The sequence below is a fragment of the Schistocerca serialis genome, unplaced genomic scaffold (genome assembly GCF_023864345.2).
Source record: "Schistocerca serialis cubense isolate TAMUIC-IGC-003099 unplaced genomic scaffold, iqSchSeri2.2 HiC_scaffold_1364, whole genome shotgun sequence".
In the NCBI taxonomy this organism is placed as follows: domain Eukaryota; kingdom Metazoa; phylum Arthropoda; class Insecta; order Orthoptera; family Acrididae; genus Schistocerca; species Schistocerca serialis.
The window spans coordinates 46,072-71,085 of record NW_026047585.1 but is presented as its reverse complement, the minus strand read 5'-3'; the positions used below and the strand labels follow the sequence as shown (position 1 = coordinate 71,085).

The following is a 25,014-nucleotide window of genomic DNA, read 5'->3' as shown; positions in this document are numbered from 1 at the left end:
AGGTTTGAACGGTACAGTAAGTGTTGGAGGAACCTATTCATGACAAGACCTAAGCAGCGTCGACTCCGTGGCGCAACGGTAGCGCGTCTGACTCCAGATCAGAAGGTTGCGTGTTCAAATCACGTCGGGGTCACAATGAAATTTTCGTTTACGAAAGCCATAGGCGAGTATGTCAGTTTAATCAGATACCAAACGATTACGGAGAACGGACGAACAGAACTTGCTTGAAAAAAGCTACTAGTGCAATTTTCGCGTTCTGACATTAAGGTGAAGGCGCCGACTCGCACGTTTTCCAGGCGCGAAGTGTCTAGTATTTTTGATATTTATATCGTTTAACGCTAATATATAACTGAGAGATAATGATTACGCAATATTTTGCTCGATTAGACGTCTTTAGCCAGGCAGAGTATAATTCTTTTCCTTAAGTTATGGGAACAGAAAGATCGTGAAAGGGGGTATAGCTCAGTCGTAGAGCATTCGACTGCAGATCGAGAGGTCCCCGGTTCAATCCCGGGTGCCCCCTTCATTTTTCAGTATCTCGAAAAAACAAATGACGATTGTCGCGGTGAGTTGCAAATACATGTTTGAGATGCACCCTGCACGCCATACCGAAGGCTTTGGAGCAACATTTCAATGGGGGGGATCGCAGCCCAGGGTCTTGCAGGTCATCGTCCTCCCGCCATGAGGTCGAACTGTACGAAATCCACTTGCTTGGGGGAAGAATCTTGTACACTGAATTTTGTAGAATATGGTGATAGGCAAAAGTTTTCTTGTACTGCTGCACGGAGAAACAAAAATTGGAGGAGCTGGGATTTGAACCCAGGACTTTCTGCATGCGAAGCAGACACTCTACCACTGAGTTACACCCCCGCCAGAGCAAGTACATCTGGGACGAGTGTCTCGTGGATCCTACTGTCATTATTTCTTAGGTTTGAACGGTACAGTAAGTGTTGGAGGAACCTATTCATGACAAGACCTAAGCAGCGTCGACTCCGTGGCGCAACGGTAGCGCGTCTGACTCCAGATCAGAAGGTTGCGTGTTCAAATCACGTCGGGGTCACAATGAAATTTTCGTTTACGAAAGCCATAGGCGAGTATGTCAGTTTAATCAGATACCAAACGATTACGGAGAACGGACGAACAGAACTTGCTTGAAAAAAGCTACTAGTGCAATTTTCGCGTTCTGACATTAAGGTGAAGGCGCCGACTCGCACGTTTTCCAGGCGCGAAGTGTCTAGTATTTTTGATATTTATATCGTTTAACGCTAATATATAACTGAGAGATAATGATTACGCAATATTTTGCTCGATTAGACGTCTTTAGCCAGGCAGAGTATAATACTTTTCCTTAAGTTATGGGAACAGAAAGATCGTGAAAGGGGGTATAGCTCAGTCGTAGAGCATTCGACTGCAGATCGAGAGGTCCCCGGTTCAATCCCGGGTGCCCCCTTCATTTTTCAGTATCTCGAAAAAACAAATGACGATTGTCGCGGTGAGTTGCAAATACATGTTTGAGATGCACCCTGCACGCCATACCGAAGGCTTTGGAGCAACATTTCAATGGGGGGGATCGCAGCCCAGGGTCTTGCAGGTCATCGTCCTCCCGCCATGAGGTCGAACTGTACGAAATCCACTTGCTTGGGGGAAGAATCTTGTACACTGAATTTTGTAGAATATGGTGATAGGCAAAAGTTTTCTTGTACTGCTGCACGGAGAAACAAAAATTGGAGGAGCTGGGATTTGAACCCAGGACTTTCTGCATGCGAAGCAGACACTCTACCACTTTTTTTTTTTTTTTTTTTTTTTTTTTTTTTTTTTTTCTTTTTTTTTTTAGCTTATTTCCTGCTGCCACAAATGAGCTACAATCCTATTCAATGAAACTAATTTTCCGAAACGCATCAAATCTACTTGAAATGATACGTGGCTATCAGCACCATTATACAACACACATGCTCGACTGTGCGCAGACGCCTGTGGCGTAGCTTTTGGGTCCTGAGTCAGACGCAGTAGTTCCAAAAAAACTCTCCTGATCGGCACTGTGCCGAAAGTTTCGCTACACAACCCCTTTGCCTTGATTAAGCTCCAGGTAGACGCCGGTTTGCAGCCAGGAAGCGGACAGCAGCAACTTTCAACTAGTTTTGTAGTACTCAAACAACACAGTAAAACAGCATGCATCTTTTGCAGAACTGGAAAAACTCGACCGTGACAGGATTCGAACCTGCAATCTTCGGATCCGAAGTCCGACGCCTTATCCATTTTTTTTTTTTTATTTTTTTTATTTTTTTCGTTTTTTTTTTTTTTTTTTTTTCGTCCGGGATTTGAACCCGGGACCTCCTGCACCCGAAGCAGGAATCATACCCCTTTTTTTTTTTATTTTTTTTTACTTTTTTTTTTCTTTTTATTATTATTTATTTTTTTTTTTTTTATATTTTTTTTCCATATTTTCATTTTGAAAATGCGGTAACAGGCAGGGAGAGGCAAGGAGGGCAGGGGTCATGCAATCTGAGGCCTGGCCATCTTGTCTCCCACCGTAACTGTCACCACGGCACCCTACCTCATGTGCGTACGGAAGAAATGCTGCGGCTTGACTCCGCCGCCAGTAACATAAAAACAAAATTTAGTCCGGAGACGAAATGTTGCATCCATTTGCAGTGTAAATGAACATATCCATTTTGATATGTATTCGGGAGAGCCGGGAATCCGTGCACTTTGCACCGCATGAGTGCGACTCACCCCACCAATCAGAGTTAGTATGGAATGAAAAATATAAATTAAAAGTCTTCTATCGTTATTTCTCTCCATCGGGTCGACTGTTACAATTAAGAAACTAGGAAACGTAGTTCTGTGCAGGGCATCCGCCAATGATACGGAACGCGCTACTACAAACATTCTGTTAATTTCTGAACGTGACGAATGATCCAAGTGACGCACTCGTAAATTAGTCTGTCCCGCACGTACTTCTTTGGTCTTCACTTCGGGCGTCCGAAGGAAGAACGGAATCCACCATGTCGGAAGAAATGGCTTTAAGCACTCCATCCTATACTGGCTGTGAAATGATCGTGTGACTTAAAAAGTTTGCAAAATGAGCTTTATAGTTTTTAGTCTTCTGTAGTCGGTGGTGCTGTATCATTAAATACAGGAGAAAGTCTTCTTTACTCGTTTCGTTCACATTGAAAAGATAGTAAACTGTGTGGCCTTTAAGCCAGTTTACTGAATTTCTTTTGGTCTGCGGGTAAGGCACGACCTCCGGAGTGAGGAAGTCAGCTGGCGTTATGGTCGCAGGGCTTGTTCTAGTGATGCTCGCCAACAACTGTCGTATGACCGCCCAAACATCTCGCACTTTTTCGCAGACAAATCGGTGTTCCTCGCTATCTTGTACCTGGCAAGTGTTGCATAAGGGTGAATCGGCCAGATGAATGGAATGGAGTCTGGCATTGGTAGCTATTTTACGATTCACCGTGAGATACCAAGACGCTCGCACGTGAGACGGTAAATGGCGTGAATGAATATTATCCCAAATGACCCGCCAATTGTGAGCTGTATATTTGTCTTCGATGTTATTCCTGGAGGTGGACTCGATCAAAGTCTTATAAAGTTGCTTCACCACCGTTATTTCCTTCGCCGGAATTCTTGTTCGAGCATAACTATATTCAAGCAGGAAGTATTTTAAATGATAAAGGTCGTGTGGAATATGATGTACATCAATCGGGGGGTTGAGGTTCGCTGGGGAGATTTCGTTGAGAAGGTGAGCAGTGAGACAGTGTGGAGATTTTGTCCATAGCTTATACATACTGCTTAGATAGAGCGCCTGTGCCTTTTTATAGACATCTGTGAGGTTCAATCCGCCCTTCCGAGGAGGGAGCGTCAACGTAACATATTTAACTTTGAAGATATTGCCTCTGGTCACAAAATGGCCCAGGGCAGACAGCATTCTATGTGCAATGCCACTGGGAAGAGGCAACACTTTGGCTACATAGTTAATCTTCGAGAGGATATAAGTGTTGACCAGTTCAATTTTTTGGAGAGCATTCAGTTTCCTCATGCTATGCAGTTGTACACATGCCCTAACTTTATGAAGTAAAGCTCTATAATTAACAGCAATGGTATTCTGTATCTTCCGCCGAAACTCAAGTCCTAAGCACTTTATACTGGTAATTTCTCGTAATCGGGTATGATTGGGTAGATTTATTCCCCGTCCGACATTCATGAGTCCGGATTTTTGCCAGTTCACCTTCGCCCCAGATACCGCCTCATATCGTTGAAGTATTTGAAGTGAGGACCGCACTTCTTGCGCGTTCACGACAAGAAAGCCGACATCATCTGCGTACGCACGGCACACAATCTTCTGGCTATTGATTTCCAATCCCTGCAAATGTGCAGTTAGCGTAGCGAGCAGAGGTTCTATGGCGATGGCAAAGAGAGCCATCGACATCGGACAGCCTTGCCTCACCGAACACTCGATATCAATAGCGCCACTGAGGCGACCATTAATTTGAATTCGCGACGTACTATTACGGATCAGATTGTCGAGTACTTGGGTGAACTGGTGCGGAAACCCCAATTCCTGCATGACGCGGAAAAGGAAACGATGGCTCACCCTGTCGAACGCTTTTGCAAAGTCTATCATGACGAGGGCGCATTTTAACTTGCAAGCCTCCGCTACGGCAATGACATCTCTGTAATCCGTGAGCGTGTGGTAAATAGATCTATCTCTACCGACACTCGTTTGATACTGTCCTGTGATTGTGGTCATGACAGTTTTGAGCCGTTGGCTCAGAACACGGGCGAATAGTTTATAATCACTATTTAATAACGTGAGAGGTCGCAGGTTAGTGAGGTCGTTACTGCACGGGGTCTTGGGCAGTAAGACAACAATTCCTTGTCGAAATTCCTGCGGAATAACTTTTTGTGGGTTCATTAGTTCTTTACATATTGCAAGGAGTTTCGATTTCATCTGCGGCCAGAAGGTTTGATATACTTCGGCAGGTATTCCATCGCAACCAGGAGATTTATTCTTCGGACTCCTTAGGATAACTTCTGTTAATTCGTCTTCTGTCACCTCTGTCATCAGCTGAGTCGCCTCTGTGGGGCTGAGTTTCCGTGATAAATTTGTCGCAAACTCCGCAAACACGGTATCATCTGTCATTTTATTGGACATCAGGTCTCGATAGTACTCTTCAATCGCACGCATAATGTCACTTTGTGTAGTAACTATTGCCCCGGTGCTGGTTCGGATGTGTGTAATGATTTTCCGACTGCCTCGTCGACTTTCACGTAACATGTGATACATGGCAGCCTCTTCTTCTTGCACCGTCTTAGGAACTCGCGCCCGAATTTGAAAACCTTCCAACTGTTTCCGTTGCAGCGTTAAAAGTTTCGCCTGAATTCTTTTGATCTTTGCAAAATTGCCGATAACGGTCGCGTCACATTTATACAACTCCCGAAGACACTGAAAGTAAAATTCCATGGTCCGTTTGTGCCACAGACTTTTCTGACGGGAGTAAAACATTAAAGTTTTCCTAATTTGTGGTTTGGCGCATTTGAGCCACCACTCGACCGCGGAGTTGTAGGATCTGAATTTGCGTTCACATGCCGTCCAGGTGGACAGGAAGGCTTCTCGACATGCAGGATCATGCAAATGTGCGATGTTGAACTTCCATAACCCTCGACCCCGGTATGTTTCCTGTTTTTGCATGTTGACGGTGCAGATATAGCCAGCATGGTCGGAAAATACAGTTGGCCATATTTCGGTGTGTAGCAGGTGTTGCGTTAAATTACGCGATATGTAAATTTTATCTAACCTACTTGCCGAATGATTGGTAACATGCGTAAAACCCACTTCCACTCCGTGCATGTGCGTCCAAGTGTCAGTGAAGCGGAGTTCTTGAATGATCTGTTCTAATTCGACACACCGATTAAAGTGAGGAGTTTGATCGATTTGACGAAGCACACAATTGAAATCGCCGCCAAAAATGACATCACTGTAGTTGGTCCCGAAGAGCGGAAGGATCTCGTGGCGAAAAAATTCTGCACGGTGTCGCCTATTACTGGACCCAGAAGGTGCGTAAATATTAATCAGTCTGATGTTATTGACAGTGACTGCTATCCCTCTGCCGGTCACCAGTTTGGCCTCACAATTTGCAATGATCCCTTCTTTTAACAGTAACGCTGTTCCAAGTTCGAAACCGTTGCCAGGGTTCACGAAAGCGTTATACCCTGCTATGTGGTCTAACCTGATCTCACTCACTTCCTGAAGCATGGCTATATCGATGTCGGCTGCGTATAACAAGTCTTGTAAGTTCTTCAGATTCAAATCACTGCGTATCTTATTGATATTGAGAGTCAGGATCTTGTAGGCCTGCAAGGTGGTCATAGATGTTTGGTACGAACGGAGCAAACGATAGGGTGCGTCATACAGCCTTCAATGGGAGGCGCTGACCGTGTCGGTCGTTTGAGTAGCCATGGCCACGTGGACGTTGTGTCCATCAACCGCTGATACGGGGGGCAAGGAGCCGGTCGAGGGTGTGGAATCCTCCTGCATCTCTACATCAGCTTCGTTCGTTTCAAACTCGTCCGCCCAATTGGGAGAGCAAAGGGTGCCTACTGGCTCAGAAACTGGTGGATTCGTATTCTGTGGCTCAGTTTGCTGAGTGGGCGTCTCATCTGGTCCGCTGTCGTACATCGTGGGAGTCTCCGACATGGTGTCGTCTGATCGTGTTGTGTCCCGCGAGCGCGAAGGCGAGGCGGCAGCGTCTGCGGGCCCTTCTTTTAAGTTCTGACCGATTAATTTAGCCTTTCCCCGTAAGCTCGGTGCTGTATCTTCCGCACCTTGGTGAGCCATCCTCCGCTTTTTATTTTTCTTCGGAGATCGATTACCACGTATTACTGTGTCGGAGTTGGGCATCGTTTCAGCGACTCGTTCAGACATGGGAGCAGGAGCCATGGACACCTCCACCAACTCGGCACCCCGTGAGGGCTGGTCCACCGCCATCTCACTGGTCCTGTTAGTTTCATGTGTTTCAGAAGCAGCCATCTCGGACGCGACTGGCGTGTCCAGAGACGTCACATTAACGACGGAACTGGGTCCGGCAGGTTTATCGCGAATCGGTTGTATTGACGGCTCACCGCGGGCAACCGACACGTACGATGGCTGTAATGTTGACATCGCGGGAGGGCTAACACTCTCTCCGGTTGGCAGTTGAACTACACGACGCTGTAAACATTCCGCACGAACATGTCCCGTCGAGTTACATCTGGCACATGTTCTAGGTTGGCCATCATACATTACGACGGCACGGTACCCACAAACCGTGACGTACGACGGAATATGTCGTTGCAAGTCAACTTTAAGCTGCCTGACGCCATTCAGTACCGGATACTTATGCGCCGGAGACCAACGTTCTGCAAAGTTGCTCAAAACTTTGCCATACGGCGATATCGCAACGTTTATCTGTTCTGCTGGGACCTCAAACGGTAGTTCAAAAATGCGAATTGTTCGAAGTCCAAGCCCGGCGTGGGAAACAGTAACCACACCCACATTGCCATCACTATGCTTAAACTTCAAACCAGAACTAAAGGAGTCAACTAGTTTGTCACAAAACTCGGCATCTCTCATCTTGATATAAACGATGCTAGACAGAATCGACAAATGTATACCGATAATCTCATCGAGGCCAATTTTCATCACTTCTTCGAGGAAATCCTCGATTTCGAAGGATGTTGGTCGGGCAAACGTGTTATCGAACGTTAACTTCAAGGTGTCTTTCCTCATAGTATGTGCCATCACTGAATTATCAACGTCATTCCACAAACGCAAGAATAACCGCTGCTAGCGAGCGACTTACCCCGCAGAAGTAAACAAGCCAGCCGCAGCGCGAAGCACAGGCAACCGCACGCCACGGCCGCTGCAGGCAGACTGTACACTGAGTTACACCCCCGCCAGAGCAAGTACATCTGGGACGAGTGTCTCGTGGATCCTACTGTCATTATTTCTTAGGTTTGAACGGTACAGTAAGTGTTGGAGGAACCTATTCATGACAAGACCTAAGCAGCGTCGACTCCGTGGCGCAACGGTAGCGCGTCTGACTCCAGATCAGAAGGTTGCGTGTTCAAATCACGTCGGGGTCACAATGAAATTTTCGTTTACGAAAGCCATAGGCGAGTATGTCAGTTTAATCAGATACCAAACGATTACGGAGAACGGACGAACAGAACTTGCTTGAAAAAAGCTACTAGTGCAATTTTCGCGTTCTGACATTAAGGTGAAGGCGCCGACTCGCACGTTTTCCAGGCGCGAAGTGTCTAGTATTTTTGATATTTATATCGTTTAACGCTAATATATAACTGAGAGATAATGATTACGCAATATTTTGCTCGATTAGACGTCTTTAGCCAGGCAGAGTATAATACTTTTCCTTAAGTTATGGGAACAGAAAGATCGTGAAAGGGGGTATAGCTCAGTCGTAGAGCATTCGACTGCAGATCGAGAGGTCCCCGGTTCAATCCCGGGTGCCCCCTTCATTTTTCAGTATCTCGAAAAAACAAATGACGATTGTCGCGGTGAGTTGCAAATACATGTTTGAGATGCACCCTGCACGCCATACCGAAGGCTTTGGAGCAACATTTCAATGGGGGGGATCGCAGCCCAGGGTCTTGCAGGTCATCGTCCTCCCGCCATGAGGTCGAACTGTACGAAATCCACTTGCTTGGGGGAAGAATCTTGTACACTGAATTTTGTAGAATATGGTGATAGGCAAAAGTTTTCTTGTACTGCTGCACGGAGAAACAAAAATTGGAGGAGCTGGGATTTGAACCCAGGACTTTCTGCATGCGAAGCAGACACTCTACCACTGAGTTACACCCCCGCCAGAGCAAGTACATCTGGGACGAGTGTCTCGTGGATCCTACTGTCATTATTTCTTAGGTTTGAACGGTACAGTAAGTGTTGGAGGAACCTATTCATGACAAGACCTAAGCAGCGTCGACTCCGTGGCGCAACGGTAGCGCGTCTGACTCCAGATCAGAAGGTTGCGTGTTCAAATCACGTCGGGGTCACAATGAAATTTTCGTTTACGAAAGCCATAGGCGAGTATGTCAGTTTAATCAGATACCAAACGATTACGGAGAACGGACGAACAGAACTTGCTTGAAAAAAGCTACTAGTGCAATTTTCGCGTTCTGACATTAAGGTGAAGGCGCCGACTCGCACGTTTTCCAGGCGCGAAGTGTCTAGTATTTTTGATATTTATATCGTTTAACGCTAATATATAACTGAGAGATAATGATTACGCAATATTTTGCTCGATTAGACGTCTTTAGCCAGGCAGAGTATAATACTTTTCCTTAAGTTATGGGAACAGAAAGATCGTGAAAGGGGGTATAGCTCAGTCGTAGAGCATTCGACTGCAGATCGAGAGGTCCCCGGTTCAATCCCGGGTGCCCCCTTCATTTTTCAGTATCTCGAAAAAACAAATGACGATTGTCGCGGTGAGTTGCAAATACATGTTTGAGATGCACCCTGCACGCCATACCGAAGGCTTTGGAGCAACATTTCAATGGGGGGGATCGCAGCCCAGAGTCTTGCAGGTCATCGTCCTCCCGCCATGAGGTCGAACTGTACGAAATCCACTTGCTTGGGGGAAGAATCTTGTACACTGAATTTTGTAGAATATGGTGATAGGCAAAAGTTTTCTTGTACTGCTGCACGGAGAAACAAAAATTGGAGGAGCTGGGATTTGAACCCAGGACTTTCTGCATGCGAAGCAGACACTCTACCACTGAGTTACACCCCCGCCAGAGCAAGTACATCTGGGACGAGTGTCTCGTGGATCCTACTGTCATTATTTCTTAGGTTTGAACGGTACAGTAAGTGTTGGAGGAACCTATTCATGACAAGACCTAAGCAGCGTCGACTCCGTGGCGCAACGGTAGCGCGTCTGACTCCAGATCAGAAGGTTGCGTGTTCAAATCACGTCGGGGTCACAATGAAATTTTCGTTTACGAAAGCCATAGGCGAGTATGTCAGTTTAATCAGATACCAAACGATTACGGAGAACGGACGAACAGAACTTGCTTGAAAAAAGCTACTAGTGCAATTTTCGCGTTCTGACATTAAGGTGAAGGCGCCGACTCGCACGTTTTCCAGGCGCGAAGTGTCTAGTATTTTTGATATTTATATCGTTTAACGCTAATATATAACTGAGAGATAATGATTACGCAATATTTTGCTCGATTAGACGTCTTTAGCCAGGCAGAGTATAATACTTTTCCTTAAGTTATGGGAACAGAAAGATCGTGAAAGGGGGTATAGCTCAGTCGTAGAGCATTCGACTGCAGATCGAGAGGTCCGCGGTTCAATCCCGGGTGCCCCCTTCATTTTTCAGTATCTCGAAAAAACAAATGACGATTGTCGCGGTGAGTTGCAAATACATGTTTGAGATGCACCCTGCACGCCATACCGAAGGCTTTGGAGCAACATTTCAATGGGGGGGATCGCAGCCCAGGGTCTTGCAGGTCATCGTCCTCCCGCCATGAGGTCGAACTGTACGAAATCCACTTGCTTGGGGGAAGAATCTTGTACACTGAATTTTGTAGAATATGGTGATAGGCAAAAGTTTTCTTGTACTGCTGCACGGAGAAACAAAAATTGGAGGAGCTGGGATTTGAACCCAGGACTTTCTGCATGCGAAGCAGACACTCTACCACTGAGTTACACCCCCGCCAGAGCAAGTACATCTGGGACGAGTGTCTCGTGGATCCTACTGTCATTATTTCTTAGGTTTGAACGGTACAGTAAGTGTTGGAGGAACCTATTATTGACAAGACCTAAGCAGCGTCGACTCCGTGGCGCAACGGTAGCGCGTCTGACTCCAGATCAGAAGGTTGCGTGTTCAAATCACGTCGGGGTCACAATGAAATTTTCGTTTACGAAAGCCATAGGCGAGTATGTCAGTTTAATCAGATACCAAACGATTACGGAGAACGGACGAACAGAACTTGCTTGAAAAAAGCTACTAGTGCAATTTTCGCGTTCTGACATTAAGGTGAAGGCGCCGACTCGCACGTTTTCCAGGCGCGAAGTGTCTAGTATTTTTGATATTTATATCGTTTAACGCTAATATATAACTGAGAGATAATGATTACGCAATATTTTGCTCGATTAGACGTCTTTAGCCAGGCAGAGTATAATACTTTTCCTTAAGTTATGGGAACAGAAAGATCGTGAAAGGGGGTATAGCTCAGTCGTAGAGCATTCGACTGCAGATCGAGAGGTCCCCGGTTCAATCCCGGGTGCCCCCTTCATTTTTCAGTATCTCGAAAAAACAAATGACGATTGTCGCGGTGAGTTGCAAATACATGTTTGAGATGCACCCTGCACGCCATACCGAAGGCTTTGGAGCAACATTTCAATGGGGGGGATCGCAGCCCAGGGTCTTGCAGGTCATCGTCCTCCCGCCATGAGGTCGAACTGTACGAAATCCACTTGCTTGGGGGAAGAATCTTGTACACTGAATTTTGTAGAATATGGTGATAGGCAAAAGTTTTCTTGTACTGCTGCACGGAGAAACAAAAATTGGAGGAGCTGGGATTTGAACCCAGGACTTTCTGCATGCGAAGCAGACACTCTACCACTGAGTTACACCCCCGCCAGAGCAAGTACATCTGGGACGAGTGTCTCGTGGATCCTACTGTCATTATTTCTTAGGTTTGAACGGTACAGTAAGTGTTGGAGGAACCTATTCATGACAAGACCTAAGCAGCGTCGACTCCGTGGCGCAACGGTAGCGCGTCTGACTCCAGATCAGAAGGTTGCGTGTTCAAATCACGTCGGGGTCACAATGAAATTTTCGTTTACGAAAGCCATAGGCGAGTATGTCAGTTTAATCAGATACCAAACGATTACGGAGAACGGACGAACAGAACTTGCTTGAAAAAAGCTACTAGTGCAATTTTCGCGTTCTGACATTAAGGTGAAGGCGCCGACTCGCACGTTTTCCAGGCGCGAAGTGTCTAGTATTTTTGATATTTATATCGTTTAACGCTAATATATAACTGAGAGATAATGATTACGCAATATTTTGCTCGATTAGACGTCTTTAGCCAGGCAGAGTATAATACTTTTCCTTAAGTTATGGGAACAGAAAGATCGTGAAAGGGGGTATAGCTCAGTCGTAGAGCATTCGACTGCAGATCGAGAGGTCCCCGGTTCAATCCCGGGTGCCCCCTTCATTTTTCAGTATCTCGAAAAAACAAATGACGATTGTCGCGGTGAGTTGCAAATACATGTTTGAGATGCACCCTGCACGCCATACCGAAGGCTTTGGAGCAACATTTCAATGGGGGGGATCGCAGCCCAGGGTCTTGCAGGTCATCGTCCTCCCGCCATGAGGTCGAACTGTACGAAATCCACTTGCTTGGGGGAAGAATCTTGTACACTGAATTTTGTAGAATATGGTGATAGGCAAAAGTTTTCTTGTACTGCTGCACGGAGAAACAAAAATTGGAGGAGCTGGGATTTGAACCCAGGACTTTCTGCATGCGAAGCAGACACTCTACCACTGAGTTACACCCCCGCCAGAGCAAGCACATCTGGGACGAGTGTCTCGTGGATCCTACTGTCATTATTTCTTAGGTTTGAACGGTACAGTAAGTGTTGGAGGAACCTATTCATGACAAGACCTAAGCAGCGTCGACTCCGTGGCGCAACGGTAGCGCGTCTGACTCCAGATCAGAAGGTTGCGTGTTCAAATCACGTCGGGGTCACAATGAAATTTTCGTTTACGAAAGCCATAGGCGAGTATGTCAGTTTAATCAGATACCAAACGATTACGGAGAACGGACGAACAGAACTTGCTTGAAAAAAGCTACTAGTGCAATTTTCGCGTTCTGACATTAAGGTGAAGGCGCCGACTCGCACGTTTTCCAGGCGCGAAGTGTCTAGTATTTTTGATATTTATATCGTTTAACGCTAATATATAACTGAGAGATAATGATTACGCAATATTTTGCTCGATTAGACGTCTTTAGCCAGGCAGAGTATAATACTTTTCCTTAAGTTATGGGAACAGAAAGATCGTGAAAGGGGGTGTAGCTCAGTCGTAGAGCATTCGACTGCAGATCGAGAGGTCCCCGGTTCAATCCCGGGTGCCCCCTTCATTTTTCAGTATCTCGAAAAAACAAATGACGATTGTCGCGGTGAGTTGCAAATACATGTTTGAGATGCACCCTGCACGCCATACCGAAGGCTTTGGAGCAACATTTCAATGGGGGGGATCGCAGCCCAGGGTCTTGCAGGTCATCGTCCTCCCGCCATGAGGTCGAACTGTACGAAATCCACTTGCTTGGGGGAAGAATCTTGTACACTGAATTTTGTAGAATATGGTGATAGGCAAAAGTTTTCTTGTACTGCTGCACGGAGAAACAAAAATTGGAGGAGCTGGGATTTGAACCCAGGACTTTCTGCATGCGAAGCAGACACTCTACCACTGAGTTACACCCCCGCCAGAGCAAGTACATCTGGGACGAGTGTCTCGTGGATCCTACTGTCATTATTTCTTAGGTTTGAACGGTACAGTAAGTGTTGGAGGAACCTATTCATGACAAGACCTAAGCAGCGTCGACTCCGTGGCGCAACGGTAGCGCGTCTGACTCCAGATCAGAAGGTTGCGTGTTCAAATCACGTCGGGGTCACAATGAAATTTTCGTTTACGAAAGCCATAGGCGAGTATGTCAGTTTAATCAGATACCAAACGATTACGGAGAACGGACGAACAGAACTTGCTTGAAAAAAGCTACTAGTGCAATTTTCGCGTTCTGACATTAAGGTGAAGGCGCCGACTCGCACGTTTTCCAGGCGCGAAGTGTCTAGTATTTTTGATATTTATATCGTTTAACGCTAATATATAACTGAGAGATAATGATTACGCAATATTTTGCTCGATTAGACGTCTTTAGCCAGGCAGAGTATAATACTTTTCCTTAAGTTATGGGAACAGAAAGATCGTGAAAGGGGGTATAGCTCAGTCGTAGAGCATTCGACTGCAGATCGAGAGGTCCCCGGTTCAATCCCGGGTGCCCCCTTCATTTTTCAGTATCTCGAAAAAACAAATGACGATTGTCGCGGTGAGTTGCAAATACATGTTTGAGATGCACCCTGCACGCCATACCGAAGGCTTTGGAGCAACATTTCAATGGGGGGGATCGCAGCCCAGGGTCTTGCAGGTCATCGTCCTCCCGCCATGAGGTCGAACTGTACGAAATCCACTTGCTTGGGGGAAGAATCTTGTACACTGAATTTTGTAGAATATGGTGATAGGCAAAAGTTTTCTTGTACTGCTGCACGGAGAAACAAAAATTGGAGGAGCTGGGATTTGAACCCAGGACTTTCTGCATGCGAAGCAGACACTCTACCACTGAGTTACACCCCCGCCAGAGCAAGTACATCTGGGACGAGTGTCTCGTGGATCCTACTGTCATTATTTCTTAGGTTTGAACGGTACAGTAAGTGTTGGAGGAACCTATTCATGACAAGACCTAAGCAGCGTCGACTCCGTGGCGCAACGGTAGCGCGTCTGACTCCAGATCAGAAGGTTGCGTGTTCAAATCACGTCGGGGTCACAATGAAATTTTCGTTTACGAAAGCCATAGGCGAGTATGTCAGTTTAATCAGATACCAAACGATTACGGAGAACGGACGAACAGAACTTGCTTGAAAAAAGCTACTAGTGCAATTTTCGCGTTCTGACATTAAGGTGAAGGCGCCGACTCGCACGTTTTCCAGGCGCGAAGTGTCTAGTATTTTTGATATTTATATCGTTTAACGCTAATATATAACTGAGAGATAATGATTACGCAATATTTTGCTCGATTAGACGTCTTTAGCCAGGCAGAGTATAATACTTTTCCTTAAGTTATGGGAACAGAAAGATCGTGAAAGGGGGTATAGCTCAGTCGTAGAGCATTCGACTGCAGATCGAGAGGTCCCCGGTTCAATCCCGGGTGCCCCCTTCATTTTTCAGTATCTCGAAAAAACAAATGACGATTGTCGCGGTGAGTTGCAAATACATGTTTGAGATGCACCCTGCACGCCATACCGAAGGCTTTGGAGCAACATTTCAATGGGGGGGATCGCAGCCCAGGGTCTTGCAGGTCATCGTCCTCCCGCCATGAGGTCGAACTGTACGAAATCCACTTGCTTGGGGGAAGAATCTTGTACACTGAATTTTGTAGAATATGGTGATAGGCAAAAGTTTTCTTGTACTGCTGCACGGAGAAACAAAAGTTGGAGGAGCTGGGATTTGAACCCAGGACTTTCTGCATGCGAAGCAGACACTCTACCACTGAGTTACACCCCCGCCAGAGCAAGTACATCTGGGACGAGTGTCTCGTGGATCCTACTGTCATTATTTCTTAGGTTTGAACGGTACAGTAAGTGTTGGAGGAACCTATTCATGACAAGACCTAAGCAGCGTCGACTCCGTGGCGCAACGGTAGCGCGTCTGACTCCAGATCAGAAGGTTGCGTGTTCAAATCACGTCGGGGTCACAATGAAATTTTCGTTTACGAAAGCCATAGGCGAGTATGTCAGTTTAATCAGATACCAAACGATTACGGAGAACGGACGAACAGAACTTGCTTGAAAAAAGCTACTAGTGCAATTTTCGCGTTCTGACATTAAGGTGAAGGCGCCGACTCGCACGTTTTCCAGGCGCGAAGTGTCTAGTATTTTTGATATTTATATCGTTTAACGCTAATATATAACTGAGAGATAATGATTACGCAATATTTTGCTCGATTAGACGTCTTTAGCCAGGCAGAGTATAATACTTTTCCTTAAGTTATGGGAACAGAAAGATCGTGAAAGGGGGTATAGCTCAGTCGTAGAGCATTCGACTGCAGATCGAGAGGTCCCCGGTTCAATCCCGGGTGCCCCCTTCATTTTTCAGTATCTCGAAAAAACAAATGACGATTGTCGCGGTGAGTTGCAAATACATGTTTGAGATGCACCCTGCACGCCATACCGAAGGCTTTGGAGCAACATTTCAATGGGGGGGATCGCAGCCCAGGGTCTTGCAGGTCATCGTCCTCCCGCCATGAGGTCGAACTGTACGAAATCCACTTGCTTGGGGGAAGAATCTTGTACACTGAATTTTGTAGAATATGGTGATAGGCAAAAGTTTTCTTGTACTGCTGCACGGAGAAACAAAAATTGGAGGAGCTGGGATTTGAACCCAGGACTTTCTGCATGCGAAGCAGACACTCTACCACTGAGTTACACCCCCGCCAGAGCAAGTACATCTGGGACGAGTGTCTCGTGGATCCTACTGTCATTATTTCTTAGGTTTGAACGGTACAGTAAGTGTTGGAGGAACCTATTCATGACAAGAGCTAAGCAGCGTCGACTCCGTGGCGCAACGGTAGCGCGTCTGACTCCAGATCAGAAGGTTGCGTGTTCAAATCACGTCGGGGTCACAATGAAATTTTCGTTTACGAAAGCCATAGGCGAGTATGTCAGTTTAATCAGATACCAAACGATTACGGAGAACGGACGAACAGAACTTGCTTGAAAAAAGCTACTAGTGCAATTTTCGCGTTCTGACATTAAGGTGAAGGCGCCGACTCGCACGTTTTCCAGGCGCGAAGTGTCTAGTATTTTTGATATTTATATCGTTTAACGCTAATATATAACTGAGAGATAATGATTACGCAATATTTTGCTCGATTAGACGTCTTTAGCCAGGCAGAGTATAATACTTTTCCTTAAGTTATGGGAACAGAAAGATCGTGAAAGGGGGTATAGCTCAGTCGTAGAGCATTCGACTGCAGATCGAGAGGTCCCCGGTTCAATCCCGGGTGCCCCCTTCATTTTTCAGTATCTCGAAAAAACAAATGACGATTGTCGCGGTGAGTTGCAAATACATGTTTGAGATGCACCCTGCACGCCATACCGAAGGCTTTGGAGCAACATTTCAATGGGGGGGATCGCAGCCCAGGGTCTTGCAGGTCATCGTCCTCCCGCCATGAGGTCGAACTGTACGAAATCCACTTGCTTGGGGGAAGAATCTTGTACACTGAATTTTGTAGAATATGGTGATAGGCAAAAGTTTTCTTGTACTGCTGCACGGAGAAACAAAAATTGGAGGAGCTGGGATTTGAACCCAGGACTTTCTGCATGCGAAGCAGACACTCTACCACTGAGTTACACCCCCGCCAGAGCGAGTACATCTGGGACGAGTGTCTCGTGGATCCTACTGTCATTATTTCTTAGGTTTGAACGGTACAGTAAGTGTTGGAGGAACCTATTCATGACAAGACCTAAGCAGCGTCGACTCCGTGGCGCAACGGTAGCGCGTCTGACTCCAGATCAGAAGGTTGCGTGTTCAAATCACGTCGGGGTCACAATGAAATTTTCGTTTACGAAAGCCATAGGCGAGTATGTCAGTTTAATCAGATACCAAACGATTACGGAGAACGGACGAACAGAACTTGCTTGAAAAAAGCTACTAGTGCAATTTTCGCGTTCTGACATTAAGGTGAAGGCGCCGACTCGCACGTTTTCCAGGCGCGAAGTGTCTAGTATTTTTGATATTTATATCGTTTAACGCTAATATATAACTGAGAGATAATGATTACGCAATATTTTGCTCGATTAGACGTCTTTAGCCAGGCAGAGTATAATACTTTTCCTTAAGTTATGGGAACAGAAAGATCGTGAAAGGGGGTATAGCTCAGTCGTAGAGCATTCGACTGCAGATCGAGAGGTCCCCGGTTCAATCCCGGGTGCCCCCTTCATTTTTCAGTATCTCGAAAAAACAAATGACGATTGTCGCGGTGAGTTGCAAATACATGTTTGAGATGCACCCTGCACGCCATACCGAAGGCTTTGGAGCAACATTTCAATGGGGGGGATCGCAGCCCAGGGTCTTGCAGGTCATCGTCCTCCCGCCATGAGGTCGAACTGTACGAAATCCACTTGCTTGGGGGAAGAATCTTGTACACTGAATTTTGTAGAATATGGTGATAGGCAAAAGTTTTCTTGTACTGCTGCACGGAGAAACAAAAATTGGAGGAGCTGGGATTTGAACCCAGGACTTTCTGCATGCGAAGCAGACACTCTACCACTGAGTTACACCCCCGCCAGAGCAAGTACATCTGGGACGAGTGTCTCGTGGATCCTACTGTCATTATTTCTTAGGTTTGAACGGTACAGTAAGTGTTGGAGGAACCTATTCATGACAAGACCTAAGCAGCGTCGACTCCGTGGCGCAACGGTAGCGCGTCTGACTCCAGATCAGAAGGTTGCGTGTTCAAATCACGTCGGGGTCACAATGAAATTTTCGTTTACGAAAGCCATAGGCGAGTATGTCAGTTTAATCAGATACCAAACGATTACGGAGAACGGACGAACAGAACTTGCTTGAAAAAAGCTACTAGTGCAATTTTCGCGTTCTGACATTAAGGTGAAGGCGCCGACTCGCACGTTTTCCAGGCGCGAAGTGTCTAGTATTTTTGATATTTATATCGTTTAACGCTAATATATAACTGAGAGATAATGATTACGCAATATTTTGCTCGATTAGACGTCTTTAGCCAGGCAGAGTATAATACTTTTCCTTAAGTTATGGGAACAGAAAGATCGTGAAAGGGGGTATAGCTCAGTCGTAGAGCATTCGACTGCAGATCGAGAGGTCCCCGGTTCAATCCCGGGTGCCCCCTTCATTTTTCAGTATCTCGAAAAAACAAATGACGATTGTCGCGGTGAGTTGCAAATACATGTTTGAGATGCACCCTGCACGCCATACCGAAGGCTTTGGAGCAACATTTCAATGGGGGGGATCGCAGCCCAGGGTCTTGCAGGTCATCGTCCTCCCGCCATGAGGTCGAACTGTACGAAATCCACTTGCTTGGGGGAAGAATCTTGTACACTGAATTTTGTAGAATATGGTGATAGGCAAAAGTTTTCTTGTACTGCTGCACGGAGAAACAAAAATTGGAGGAGCTGGGATTTGAACCCAGGACTTTCTGCATGCGAAGCAGACACTCTACCACTGAGTTACACCCCCGCCAGAGCAAGTACATCTGGGACGAGTGTCTCGTGGATCCTACTGTCATTATTTCTTAGGTTTGAACGGTACAGTAAGTGTTGGAGGAACCTATTCATGACAAGACCTAAGCAGCGTCGACTCCGTGGCGCAACGGTAGCGCGTCTGACTCCAGATCAGAAGGTTGCGTGTTCAAATCACGTCGGGGTCACAATGAAATTTTCGTTTACGAAAGCCATAGGCGAGTATGTCAGTTTAATCAGATACCAAACGATTACGGAGAACGGACGAACAGAACTTGCTTGAAAAAAGCTACTAGTGCAATTTTCGCGTTCTGACATTAAGGTGAAGGCGCCGACTCGCACGTTTTCCAGGCGCGAAGTGTCTAGTATTTTTGATATTTATATCGTTTAACGCTAATATATAACTGAGAGATAATGATTACGCAATATTTTGCTCGATTAGACGTCTTTAGCCAGGCAGAGTATAATACTTTTCCTTAAGTTATGGGAACAGAAAGATCGTGAAAGGGGGTATAGCTCAGTCGTAGAGCATTCGACTGCAGATCGAGAGGTCCCCGGTTCAATCCCGGGTGCCCCCTTCATTTTTCAGTATCTCGAAAAAACAAATGACGATTGTCGCGGTGAGTTGCAAATACATGTTTGAGATGCACCCTGCACGCCATACCGAAGGCTTTGGAGCAACATTTCAATGGGGGGGATCGCAGCCCAGGGTCTTGCAGGTCATCGTCCTCCCGCCATGAGGTCGAACTGTACGAAATCCACTTGCTTGGGGGAAGAATCTTGTACACTGAATTTTGTAGAATATGGTGATAGGCAAAAGTTTTCTTGTACTGCTGCACGGAGAAACAAAAATTGGAGGAGCTGGGATTTGAACCCAGGACTTTCTGCATGCAAAGCAGACACTCTACCACTGAGTTACACCCCCGCCAGAGCAAGTACATCTGGGACGAGTGTCTCGTGGATCCTACTGTCATTATTTCTTAGGTTTGAACGGTACAGTAAGTGTTGGAGGAACCTATTCATGACAAGACCTAAGCAGCGTCGACTCCGTGGCGCAACGGTAGCGCGTCTGACTCCAGATCAGAAGGTTGCGTGTTCAAATCACGTCGGGGTCACAATGAAATTTTCGTTTACGAAAGCCATAGGCGAGTATGTCAGTTTAATCAGATACCAAACGATTACGGAGAACGGACGAACAGAACTTGCTTGAAAAAAGCTACTAGTGCAATTTTCGCGTTCTGACATTAAGGTGAAGGCGCCGACTCGCACGTTTTCCAGGCGCGAAGTGTCTAGTATTTTTGATATTTATATCGTTTAACGCTAATATATAACTGAGAGATAATGATTACGCAATATTTTGCTCGATTAGACGTCTTTAGCCAGGCAGAGTATAATACTTTTCCTTAAGTTATGGGAACAGAAAGATCGTGAAAGGGGGTATAGCTCAGTCGTAGAGCATTCGACTGCAGATCGAGAGGTCCCCGGTTCAATCCCGGGTGCCCCCTTCATTTTTCAGTATCTCGAAAAAACAAATGACGATTGTCGCGGTGAGTTGCAAATACATGTTTGAGATGCACCCTGCACGCCATACCGAAGGCTTTGGAGCAACATTTCAATGGGGGGGATCGCAGCCCAGGGTCTTGCAGGTCATCGTCCTCCCGCCATGAGGTCGAACTGTACGAAATCCACTTGCTTGGGGGAAGAATCTTGTACACTGAATTTTGTAGAATATGGTGATAGGCAAAAGTTTTCTTGTACTGCTGCACGGAGAAACAAAAATTGGAGGAGCTGGGATTTGAACCCAGGACTTTCTGCATGCGTAGCAGACACTCTACCACTGAGTTACACCCCCGCCAGAGCAAGTACATCTGGGACGAGTGTCTCGTGGATCCTACTGTCATTATTTCTTAGGTTTGAACGGTACAGTAAGTGTTGGAGGAACCTATTCATGACAAGACCTAAGCAGCGTCGACTCCGTGGCGCAACGGTAGCGCGTCTGACTCCAGATCAGAAGGTTGCGTGTTCAAATCACGTCGGGGTCACAATGAAATTTTCGTTTACGAAAGCCATAGGCGAGTATGTCAGTTTAATCAGATACCAAACGATTACGGAGAACGGACGAACAGAACTTGCTTGAAAAAAGCTACTAGTGCAATTTTCGCGTTCTGACATTAAGGTGAAGGCGCCGACTCGCACGTTTTCCAGGCGCGAAGTGTCTAGTATTTTTGATATTTATATCGTTTAACGCTAATATATAACTGAGAGATAATGATTACGCAATATTTTGCTCGATTAGACGTCTTTAGCCAGGCAGAGTATAATACTTTTCCTTAAGTTATGGGAACAGAAAGATCGTGAAAGGGGGTATAGCTCAGTCGTAGAGCATTCGACTGCAGATCGAGAGGTCCCCGGTTCAATCCCGGGTGCCCCCTTCATTTTTCAGTATCTCGAAAAAACAAATGACGATTGTCGCGGTGAGTTGCAAATACATGTTTGAGATGCACCCTGCACGCCATACCGAAGGCTTTGGAGCAACATTTCAATGGGGGGGATCGCAGCCCAGGGTCTTGCAGGTCATCGTCCTCCCGCCATGAGGTCGAACTGTACGAAATCCACTTGCTTGGGGGAAGAATCTTGTACACTGAATTTTGTAGAATATGGTGATAGGCAAAAGTTTTCTTGTACTGCTGCACGGAGAAACAAAAATTGGAGGAGCTGGGATTTGAACCCAGGACTTTCTGCATGCGAAGCAGACACTCTACCACTGAGTTACACCCCCGCCAGAGCGAGTACATCTGTGACGAGTGTCTCGTGGATCCTACTGTCATTATTTCTTAGGTTTGAACGGTACAGTAAGTGTTGGAGGAACCTATTCATGACAAGACCTAAGCAGCGTCGACTCCGTGGCGCAACGGTAGCGCGTCTGACTCCAGATCAGAAGGTTGCGTGTTCAAATCACGTCGGGGTCACAATGAAATTTTCGTTTACGAAAGCCATAGGCGAGTATGTCAGTTTAATCAGATACCAAACGATTACGGAGAACGGACGAACAGAACTTGCTTGAAAAAAGCTACTAGTGCAATTTTCGCGTTCTGACATTAAGGTGAAGGCGCCGACTCGCACGTTTTCCAGGCGCGAAGTGTCTAGTATTTTTGATATTTATATCGTTTAACGCTAATATATAACTGAGAGATAATGATTACGCAATATTTTGCTCGATTAGACGTCTTTAGCCAGGCAGAGTATAATACTTTTCCTTAAGTTATGGGAACAGAAAGATCGTGAAAGGGGGTATAGCTCAGTCGTAGAGCATTCGACTGCAGATCGAGAGGTCCCCGGTTCAATCCCGGGTGCCCCCTTCATTTTTCAGTATCTCGAAAAAACAAATGACGATTGTCGCGGTGAGTTGCAAATACATGTTTGAGATGCACCCTGCACGCCATACCGAAGGCTTTGGAGCAACATTTCAATGGGGGGGATCGCAGCCCAGGGTCTTGCAGGTCATCGTCCTCCCGCCATGAGGTCGAACTGTACGAAATCCACTTGCTTGGGGGAAGAATCTTGTACACTGAATTTTGTAGAATATGGTGATAGGCAAAAGTTTTCTTGTACTGCTGCACGGAGAAACAAAAATTGGAGGAGCTGGGATTTGAACCCAGGACTTTCTGCATGCGAAGCAGACACTCTACCACTGAGTTACACCCCCGCCAGAGCGAGTACATCTGGGACGAGTGTCTCGTGGATCCTACTGTCATTATTTCTTAGGTTTGAACGGTACAGTAAGTGTTGGAGGAACCTATTCATGACAAGACCTAAGCAGCGTCGACTCCGTGGCGCAACGGTAGCGCGTCTGACTCCAGATCAGAAGGTTGCGTGTTCAAATCACGTCGGGGTCACAATGAAATTTTCGTTTACGAAAGCCATAGGCGAGTATGTCAGTTTAATCAGATACCAAACGATTACGGAGAACGGACGAACAGAACTTGCTTGAAAAAAGCTACTAGTGCAATTTTCGCGTTCTGACATTAAGGTGAAGGCGCCGACTCGCACGTTTTCCAGGCGCGAAGTGTCTAGTATTTTTGATATTTATATCGTTTAACGCTAATATATAACTGAGAGATAATGATTACGCAATATTTTGCTCGATTAGACGTCTTTAGCCAGGCAGAGTATAATACTTTTCCTTAAGTTATGGGAACAGAAAGATCGTGAAAGGGGGTATAGCTCAGTCGTAGAGCATTCGACTGCAGATCGAGAGGTCCCCGGTTCAATCCCGGGTGCCCCCTTCATTTTTCAGTATCTCGAAAAAACAAATGACGATTGTCGCGGTGAGTTGCAAATACATGTTTGAGATGCACCCTGCACGCCATACCGAAGGCTTTGGAGCAACATTTCAATGGGGGGGATCGCAGCCCAGGGTCTTGCAGGTCATCGTCCTCCCGCCATGAGGTCGAACTGTACGAAATCCACTTGCTTGGGGGAAGAATCTTGTACACTGAATTTTGTAGAATATGGTGATAGGCAAAAGTTTTCTTGTACTGCTGCACGGAGAAACAAAAATTGGAGGAGCTGGGATTTGAACCCAGGACTTCCTGCATGCGAAGCAGACACTCTACCACTGAGTTACACCCCCGCCAGAGCAAGTACATCTGGGACGAGTGTCTCGTGGATCCTACTGTCATTATTTCTTAGGTTTGAACGGTACAGTAAGTGTTGGAGGAACCTATTCATGACAAGACCTAAGCAGCGTCGACTCCGTGGCGCAACGGTAGCGCGTCTGACTCCAGATCAGAAGGTTGCGTGTTCAAATCACGTCGGGGTCACAATGAAATTTTCGTTTACGAAAGCCATAGGCGAGTATGTCAGTTTAATCAGATACCAAACGATTACGGAGAACGGACGAACAGAACTTGCTTGAAAAAAGCTACTAGTGCAATTTTCGCGTTCTGACATTAAGGTGAAGGCGCCGACTCGCACGTTTTCCAGGCGCGAAGTGTCTAGTATTTTTGATATTTATATCGTTTAACGCTAATATATAACTGAGAGATAATGATTACGCAATATTTTGCTCGATTAGACGTCTTTAGCCAGGCAGAGTATAATACTTTTCCTTAAGTTATGGGAACAGAAAGATCGTGAAAGGGGGTATAGCTCAGTCGTAGAGCATTCGACTGCAGATCGAGAGGTCCCCGGTTCAATCCCGGGTGCCCCCTTCATTTTTCAGTATCTCGAAAAAACAAATGACGATTGTCGCGGTGAGTTGCAAATACATGTTTGAGATGCACCCTGCACGCCATACCGAAGGCTTTGGAGCAACATTTCAATGGGGGGGATCGCAGCCCAGGGTCTTGCAGGTCATCGTCCTCCCGCCATGAGGTCGAACTGTACGAAATCCACTTGCTTGGGGGAAGAATCTTGTACACTGAATTTTGTAGAATATGGTGATAGGCAAAAGTTTTCTTGTACTGCTGCACGGAGAAACAAAAATTGGAGGAGCTGGGATTTGAACCCAGGACTTTCTGCATGCGAAGCAGACACTCTACCACTGAGTTACACCCCCGCCAGAGCAAGTACATCTGGGACGAGTGTCTCGTGGATCCTACTGTCATTATTTCTTAGGTTTGAACGGTACAGTAAGTGTTGGAGGAACCTATTCATGACAAGACCTAAGCAGCGTCGACTCCGTGGCGCAACGGTAGCGCGTCTGACTCCAGATCAGAAGGTTGCGTGTTCAAATCACGTCGGGGTCACAATGAAATTTTCGTTTACGAAAGCCATAGGCGAGTATGTCAGTTTAATCAGATACCAAACGATTACGGAGAACGGACGAACAGAACTTGCTTGAAAAAAGCTACTAGTGCAATTTTCGCGTTCTGACATTAAGGTGAAGGCGCCGACTCGCACGTTTTCCAGGCGCGAAGTGTCTAGTATTTTTGATATTTATATCGTTT

General features: G+C 46.2%; 60 non-coding genes across 60 annotated transcripts; 41 read left to right on the top strand and 19 right to left on the bottom strand.

Moving 5' to 3' along the window:
• The first annotated feature begins 61 nt into the window (after positions 1 to 61).
• Positions 62 to 133, top strand: Trnaw-cca (transfer RNA tryptophan (anticodon CCA)). Its single transcript has one exon. It is a non-coding gene; the product is annotated as a tRNA-Trp (tRNA).
• A 318-nt stretch (positions 134 to 451) lies between these two features.
• Trnac-gca (transfer RNA cysteine (anticodon GCA)) lies at positions 452 to 523 on the top strand. The gene has a single exon. It is a non-coding gene; the product is annotated as a tRNA-Cys (tRNA).
• A 275-nt stretch (positions 524 to 798) lies between these two features.
• Trnaa-cgc (transfer RNA alanine (anticodon CGC)) lies at positions 799 to 870 on the bottom strand. The gene has a single exon. It is a non-coding gene; the product is annotated as a tRNA-Ala (tRNA).
• Positions 871 to 988: 118 nt separating this feature from the next.
• Positions 989 to 1,060, top strand: Trnaw-cca (transfer RNA tryptophan (anticodon CCA)). The gene has a single exon. It is a non-coding gene; the product is annotated as a tRNA-Trp (tRNA).
• A 318-nt stretch (positions 1,061 to 1,378) lies between these two features.
• On the top strand, positions 1,379 to 1,450 carry Trnac-gca (transfer RNA cysteine (anticodon GCA)). Its single transcript has one exon. It is a non-coding gene; the product is annotated as a tRNA-Cys (tRNA).
• Positions 1,451 to 8,055: 6,605 nt separating this feature from the next.
• On the top strand, positions 8,056 to 8,127 carry Trnaw-cca (transfer RNA tryptophan (anticodon CCA)). Its single transcript has one exon. It is a non-coding gene; the product is annotated as a tRNA-Trp (tRNA).
• Positions 8,128 to 8,445: 318 nt separating this feature from the next.
• On the top strand, positions 8,446 to 8,517 carry Trnac-gca (transfer RNA cysteine (anticodon GCA)). Its single transcript has one exon. It is a non-coding gene; the product is annotated as a tRNA-Cys (tRNA).
• A 275-nt stretch (positions 8,518 to 8,792) lies between these two features.
• Positions 8,793 to 8,864, bottom strand: Trnaa-cgc (transfer RNA alanine (anticodon CGC)). The gene has a single exon. It is a non-coding gene; the product is annotated as a tRNA-Ala (tRNA).
• A 118-nt stretch (positions 8,865 to 8,982) lies between these two features.
• On the top strand, positions 8,983 to 9,054 carry Trnaw-cca (transfer RNA tryptophan (anticodon CCA)). Its single transcript has one exon. It is a non-coding gene; the product is annotated as a tRNA-Trp (tRNA).
• A 318-nt stretch (positions 9,055 to 9,372) lies between these two features.
• Trnac-gca (transfer RNA cysteine (anticodon GCA)) lies at positions 9,373 to 9,444 on the top strand. Its single transcript has one exon. It is a non-coding gene; the product is annotated as a tRNA-Cys (tRNA).
• Positions 9,445 to 9,719: 275 nt separating this feature from the next.
• Trnaa-cgc (transfer RNA alanine (anticodon CGC)) lies at positions 9,720 to 9,791 on the bottom strand. Its single transcript has one exon. It is a non-coding gene; the product is annotated as a tRNA-Ala (tRNA).
• A 118-nt stretch (positions 9,792 to 9,909) lies between these two features.
• On the top strand, positions 9,910 to 9,981 carry Trnaw-cca (transfer RNA tryptophan (anticodon CCA)). The gene has a single exon. It is a non-coding gene; the product is annotated as a tRNA-Trp (tRNA).
• Positions 9,982 to 10,299: 318 nt separating this feature from the next.
• Positions 10,300 to 10,371, top strand: Trnac-gca (transfer RNA cysteine (anticodon GCA)). Its single transcript has one exon. It is a non-coding gene; the product is annotated as a tRNA-Cys (tRNA).
• A 275-nt stretch (positions 10,372 to 10,646) lies between these two features.
• Positions 10,647 to 10,718, bottom strand: Trnaa-cgc (transfer RNA alanine (anticodon CGC)). The gene has a single exon. It is a non-coding gene; the product is annotated as a tRNA-Ala (tRNA).
• Positions 10,719 to 10,836: 118 nt separating this feature from the next.
• Trnaw-cca (transfer RNA tryptophan (anticodon CCA)) lies at positions 10,837 to 10,908 on the top strand. Its single transcript has one exon. It is a non-coding gene; the product is annotated as a tRNA-Trp (tRNA).
• A 318-nt stretch (positions 10,909 to 11,226) lies between these two features.
• Trnac-gca (transfer RNA cysteine (anticodon GCA)) lies at positions 11,227 to 11,298 on the top strand. The gene has a single exon. It is a non-coding gene; the product is annotated as a tRNA-Cys (tRNA).
• A 275-nt stretch (positions 11,299 to 11,573) lies between these two features.
• Positions 11,574 to 11,645, bottom strand: Trnaa-cgc (transfer RNA alanine (anticodon CGC)). The gene has a single exon. It is a non-coding gene; the product is annotated as a tRNA-Ala (tRNA).
• Positions 11,646 to 11,763: 118 nt separating this feature from the next.
• Positions 11,764 to 11,835, top strand: Trnaw-cca (transfer RNA tryptophan (anticodon CCA)). Its single transcript has one exon. It is a non-coding gene; the product is annotated as a tRNA-Trp (tRNA).
• Positions 11,836 to 12,153: 318 nt separating this feature from the next.
• Trnac-gca (transfer RNA cysteine (anticodon GCA)) lies at positions 12,154 to 12,225 on the top strand. The gene has a single exon. It is a non-coding gene; the product is annotated as a tRNA-Cys (tRNA).
• A 275-nt stretch (positions 12,226 to 12,500) lies between these two features.
• Positions 12,501 to 12,572, bottom strand: Trnaa-cgc (transfer RNA alanine (anticodon CGC)). Its single transcript has one exon. It is a non-coding gene; the product is annotated as a tRNA-Ala (tRNA).
• A 118-nt stretch (positions 12,573 to 12,690) lies between these two features.
• Trnaw-cca (transfer RNA tryptophan (anticodon CCA)) lies at positions 12,691 to 12,762 on the top strand. The gene has a single exon. It is a non-coding gene; the product is annotated as a tRNA-Trp (tRNA).
• Positions 12,763 to 13,080: 318 nt separating this feature from the next.
• Trnac-gca (transfer RNA cysteine (anticodon GCA)) lies at positions 13,081 to 13,152 on the top strand. The gene has a single exon. It is a non-coding gene; the product is annotated as a tRNA-Cys (tRNA).
• Positions 13,153 to 13,427: 275 nt separating this feature from the next.
• Positions 13,428 to 13,499, bottom strand: Trnaa-cgc (transfer RNA alanine (anticodon CGC)). The gene has a single exon. It is a non-coding gene; the product is annotated as a tRNA-Ala (tRNA).
• Positions 13,500 to 13,617: 118 nt separating this feature from the next.
• Trnaw-cca (transfer RNA tryptophan (anticodon CCA)) lies at positions 13,618 to 13,689 on the top strand. The gene has a single exon. It is a non-coding gene; the product is annotated as a tRNA-Trp (tRNA).
• A 318-nt stretch (positions 13,690 to 14,007) lies between these two features.
• Positions 14,008 to 14,079, top strand: Trnac-gca (transfer RNA cysteine (anticodon GCA)). Its single transcript has one exon. It is a non-coding gene; the product is annotated as a tRNA-Cys (tRNA).
• A 275-nt stretch (positions 14,080 to 14,354) lies between these two features.
• Positions 14,355 to 14,426, bottom strand: Trnaa-cgc (transfer RNA alanine (anticodon CGC)). Its single transcript has one exon. It is a non-coding gene; the product is annotated as a tRNA-Ala (tRNA).
• A 118-nt stretch (positions 14,427 to 14,544) lies between these two features.
• Trnaw-cca (transfer RNA tryptophan (anticodon CCA)) lies at positions 14,545 to 14,616 on the top strand. Its single transcript has one exon. It is a non-coding gene; the product is annotated as a tRNA-Trp (tRNA).
• Positions 14,617 to 14,934: 318 nt separating this feature from the next.
• On the top strand, positions 14,935 to 15,006 carry Trnac-gca (transfer RNA cysteine (anticodon GCA)). Its single transcript has one exon. It is a non-coding gene; the product is annotated as a tRNA-Cys (tRNA).
• Positions 15,007 to 15,281: 275 nt separating this feature from the next.
• Trnaa-cgc (transfer RNA alanine (anticodon CGC)) lies at positions 15,282 to 15,353 on the bottom strand. The gene has a single exon. It is a non-coding gene; the product is annotated as a tRNA-Ala (tRNA).
• Positions 15,354 to 15,471: 118 nt separating this feature from the next.
• Positions 15,472 to 15,543, top strand: Trnaw-cca (transfer RNA tryptophan (anticodon CCA)). The gene has a single exon. It is a non-coding gene; the product is annotated as a tRNA-Trp (tRNA).
• A 318-nt stretch (positions 15,544 to 15,861) lies between these two features.
• Trnac-gca (transfer RNA cysteine (anticodon GCA)) lies at positions 15,862 to 15,933 on the top strand. The gene has a single exon. It is a non-coding gene; the product is annotated as a tRNA-Cys (tRNA).
• Positions 15,934 to 16,208: 275 nt separating this feature from the next.
• Positions 16,209 to 16,280, bottom strand: Trnaa-cgc (transfer RNA alanine (anticodon CGC)). The gene has a single exon. It is a non-coding gene; the product is annotated as a tRNA-Ala (tRNA).
• A 118-nt stretch (positions 16,281 to 16,398) lies between these two features.
• Trnaw-cca (transfer RNA tryptophan (anticodon CCA)) lies at positions 16,399 to 16,470 on the top strand. Its single transcript has one exon. It is a non-coding gene; the product is annotated as a tRNA-Trp (tRNA).
• A 318-nt stretch (positions 16,471 to 16,788) lies between these two features.
• Positions 16,789 to 16,860, top strand: Trnac-gca (transfer RNA cysteine (anticodon GCA)). The gene has a single exon. It is a non-coding gene; the product is annotated as a tRNA-Cys (tRNA).
• A 275-nt stretch (positions 16,861 to 17,135) lies between these two features.
• Positions 17,136 to 17,207, bottom strand: Trnaa-cgc (transfer RNA alanine (anticodon CGC)). The gene has a single exon. It is a non-coding gene; the product is annotated as a tRNA-Ala (tRNA).
• Positions 17,208 to 17,325: 118 nt separating this feature from the next.
• Positions 17,326 to 17,397, top strand: Trnaw-cca (transfer RNA tryptophan (anticodon CCA)). Its single transcript has one exon. It is a non-coding gene; the product is annotated as a tRNA-Trp (tRNA).
• Positions 17,398 to 17,715: 318 nt separating this feature from the next.
• On the top strand, positions 17,716 to 17,787 carry Trnac-gca (transfer RNA cysteine (anticodon GCA)). The gene has a single exon. It is a non-coding gene; the product is annotated as a tRNA-Cys (tRNA).
• A 275-nt stretch (positions 17,788 to 18,062) lies between these two features.
• On the bottom strand, positions 18,063 to 18,134 carry Trnaa-cgc (transfer RNA alanine (anticodon CGC)). Its single transcript has one exon. It is a non-coding gene; the product is annotated as a tRNA-Ala (tRNA).
• Positions 18,135 to 18,252: 118 nt separating this feature from the next.
• Trnaw-cca (transfer RNA tryptophan (anticodon CCA)) lies at positions 18,253 to 18,324 on the top strand. Its single transcript has one exon. It is a non-coding gene; the product is annotated as a tRNA-Trp (tRNA).
• Positions 18,325 to 18,642: 318 nt separating this feature from the next.
• Positions 18,643 to 18,714, top strand: Trnac-gca (transfer RNA cysteine (anticodon GCA)). Its single transcript has one exon. It is a non-coding gene; the product is annotated as a tRNA-Cys (tRNA).
• Positions 18,715 to 18,989: 275 nt separating this feature from the next.
• Positions 18,990 to 19,061, bottom strand: Trnaa-cgc (transfer RNA alanine (anticodon CGC)). Its single transcript has one exon. It is a non-coding gene; the product is annotated as a tRNA-Ala (tRNA).
• Positions 19,062 to 19,179: 118 nt separating this feature from the next.
• On the top strand, positions 19,180 to 19,251 carry Trnaw-cca (transfer RNA tryptophan (anticodon CCA)). The gene has a single exon. It is a non-coding gene; the product is annotated as a tRNA-Trp (tRNA).
• Positions 19,252 to 19,569: 318 nt separating this feature from the next.
• On the top strand, positions 19,570 to 19,641 carry Trnac-gca (transfer RNA cysteine (anticodon GCA)). Its single transcript has one exon. It is a non-coding gene; the product is annotated as a tRNA-Cys (tRNA).
• Positions 19,642 to 19,916: 275 nt separating this feature from the next.
• Positions 19,917 to 19,988, bottom strand: Trnaa-ugc (transfer RNA alanine (anticodon UGC)). The gene has a single exon. It is a non-coding gene; the product is annotated as a tRNA-Ala (tRNA).
• Positions 19,989 to 20,106: 118 nt separating this feature from the next.
• Trnaw-cca (transfer RNA tryptophan (anticodon CCA)) lies at positions 20,107 to 20,178 on the top strand. The gene has a single exon. It is a non-coding gene; the product is annotated as a tRNA-Trp (tRNA).
• A 318-nt stretch (positions 20,179 to 20,496) lies between these two features.
• Trnac-gca (transfer RNA cysteine (anticodon GCA)) lies at positions 20,497 to 20,568 on the top strand. The gene has a single exon. It is a non-coding gene; the product is annotated as a tRNA-Cys (tRNA).
• Positions 20,569 to 20,843: 275 nt separating this feature from the next.
• Positions 20,844 to 20,915, bottom strand: Trnaa-cgc (transfer RNA alanine (anticodon CGC)). Its single transcript has one exon. It is a non-coding gene; the product is annotated as a tRNA-Ala (tRNA).
• A 118-nt stretch (positions 20,916 to 21,033) lies between these two features.
• Positions 21,034 to 21,105, top strand: Trnaw-cca (transfer RNA tryptophan (anticodon CCA)). Its single transcript has one exon. It is a non-coding gene; the product is annotated as a tRNA-Trp (tRNA).
• A 318-nt stretch (positions 21,106 to 21,423) lies between these two features.
• On the top strand, positions 21,424 to 21,495 carry Trnac-gca (transfer RNA cysteine (anticodon GCA)). The gene has a single exon. It is a non-coding gene; the product is annotated as a tRNA-Cys (tRNA).
• A 275-nt stretch (positions 21,496 to 21,770) lies between these two features.
• On the bottom strand, positions 21,771 to 21,842 carry Trnaa-cgc (transfer RNA alanine (anticodon CGC)). The gene has a single exon. It is a non-coding gene; the product is annotated as a tRNA-Ala (tRNA).
• A 118-nt stretch (positions 21,843 to 21,960) lies between these two features.
• On the top strand, positions 21,961 to 22,032 carry Trnaw-cca (transfer RNA tryptophan (anticodon CCA)). The gene has a single exon. It is a non-coding gene; the product is annotated as a tRNA-Trp (tRNA).
• A 318-nt stretch (positions 22,033 to 22,350) lies between these two features.
• Trnac-gca (transfer RNA cysteine (anticodon GCA)) lies at positions 22,351 to 22,422 on the top strand. The gene has a single exon. It is a non-coding gene; the product is annotated as a tRNA-Cys (tRNA).
• A 275-nt stretch (positions 22,423 to 22,697) lies between these two features.
• Positions 22,698 to 22,769, bottom strand: Trnaa-cgc (transfer RNA alanine (anticodon CGC)). Its single transcript has one exon. It is a non-coding gene; the product is annotated as a tRNA-Ala (tRNA).
• Positions 22,770 to 22,887: 118 nt separating this feature from the next.
• Positions 22,888 to 22,959, top strand: Trnaw-cca (transfer RNA tryptophan (anticodon CCA)). The gene has a single exon. It is a non-coding gene; the product is annotated as a tRNA-Trp (tRNA).
• A 318-nt stretch (positions 22,960 to 23,277) lies between these two features.
• Positions 23,278 to 23,349, top strand: Trnac-gca (transfer RNA cysteine (anticodon GCA)). Its single transcript has one exon. It is a non-coding gene; the product is annotated as a tRNA-Cys (tRNA).
• A 275-nt stretch (positions 23,350 to 23,624) lies between these two features.
• On the bottom strand, positions 23,625 to 23,696 carry Trnaa-cgc (transfer RNA alanine (anticodon CGC)). Its single transcript has one exon. It is a non-coding gene; the product is annotated as a tRNA-Ala (tRNA).
• Positions 23,697 to 23,814: 118 nt separating this feature from the next.
• On the top strand, positions 23,815 to 23,886 carry Trnaw-cca (transfer RNA tryptophan (anticodon CCA)). The gene has a single exon. It is a non-coding gene; the product is annotated as a tRNA-Trp (tRNA).
• Positions 23,887 to 24,204: 318 nt separating this feature from the next.
• Positions 24,205 to 24,276, top strand: Trnac-gca (transfer RNA cysteine (anticodon GCA)). Its single transcript has one exon. It is a non-coding gene; the product is annotated as a tRNA-Cys (tRNA).
• A 275-nt stretch (positions 24,277 to 24,551) lies between these two features.
• Trnaa-cgc (transfer RNA alanine (anticodon CGC)) lies at positions 24,552 to 24,623 on the bottom strand. The gene has a single exon. It is a non-coding gene; the product is annotated as a tRNA-Ala (tRNA).
• Positions 24,624 to 24,741: 118 nt separating this feature from the next.
• Trnaw-cca (transfer RNA tryptophan (anticodon CCA)) lies at positions 24,742 to 24,813 on the top strand. Its single transcript has one exon. It is a non-coding gene; the product is annotated as a tRNA-Trp (tRNA).
• The last annotated feature ends 201 nt before the right edge of the window (positions 24,814 to 25,014 follow it).